Source organism: Otolemur garnettii, unplaced genomic scaffold (genome assembly GCF_000181295.1).
Source record: "Otolemur garnettii isolate 467f Iridium unplaced genomic scaffold, OtoGar3 scaffold00073, whole genome shotgun sequence".
NCBI classification, from domain to species: Eukaryota; Metazoa; Chordata; class Mammalia; order Primates; family Galagidae; genus Otolemur; species Otolemur garnettii.
The window spans coordinates 6,340,439-6,341,636 of NW_003852468.1; positions in this window are offsets into that span (position 1 = coordinate 6,340,439).

Genomic DNA, 1,198 nt, shown 5'->3' on the forward strand with positions numbered 1-1,198 from the left:
GGTACATGCATTCAAATGTTTATCACAGCACAATTCACAATTGCAAAGCTGTGAAAGAAAATATGGTGTGTGTGTATGTGTATTTGGTGGCCATAAAGTTCATGCACAATACCATTTTAAACTGCACAGGAACTTTATGGACACCTGTACACACACACACACACCAAAGAGTAAAAATGGTGATCTAGTATCTTTTAACAATCTGAATGGAACTGAAGACTGTTCTTCTAATGGAAAAACAAACGCCACATTACTCAGTATTTACTTGAAACTATTAGATCAGGCGTCCTCAAACTACAGCCTGCGGGCCACATGCAGCCTGCCTAAGACATTTATCTGGTCCGCCGGGTGTTTCTGCCACCGCTGCCTGTCCTGCTTAGCAGCCAACTTGCCCCGAGGCCCGCAGTCCGGCCCTCCAACGGTCTGAGGGACAGTGAACTGGCCTCCTGTTTAAAAAGTTTGAGGACCCCTGTATTAGATCAACACTTACATGTACATAAGGAAGTAAAACTCAACCATCAATCAAGTGGGTGGGAGAAGAAAGGAGAGGTTGGGTAAATTCACACCTGACTGGTGCAATGCACATATTTTGGGTAAAGGGCACACTTGGAACTTTGACTTAAAGTGTACAAAAGCAAATTATATAACCAAAATGAAAGTACCCCTGTAATAATCTGGAAGAAAAACGTGGTGCGCGCACACACACACACACACACACTGGAGTACTACTGAGCTATAAAAAGGAATGAAACAATGTCTTTTGCAGCAACTTGGATAGAACTGGAGGTCATTATCTTAAGTGAGATATCTCAGGAATGAAAAAACAAATATCACATGTATTCTCTAATAATTGGAAGGTAAATGACAGGCACAAATGGACACAATGAAATATAAAGGGAAAAGGAAATATAAAGGACATTGGAAATTAAGAAGGGGAGAGAGTGGGAGGGTAGTGAGGATAAAAACTTACATATTGTGTACAGTGATCTCTATTCTGATGAGCAAACTAAAAGCTCCAACTTAACATTTTTTGTTATAAGGTATCCATGTAACAAAAACATTTGTAGGCTCAGCGCCTATAGCTCAACCGGCTAAGGTGCCAGTCACGTACACCTAAGGTGGCAGGTTCGAATCCCCAGCCCGGACCCGCCAAAACAACAATGTCGGCTGCAACCAAAAAATAGCCAGGCGTTGTGGT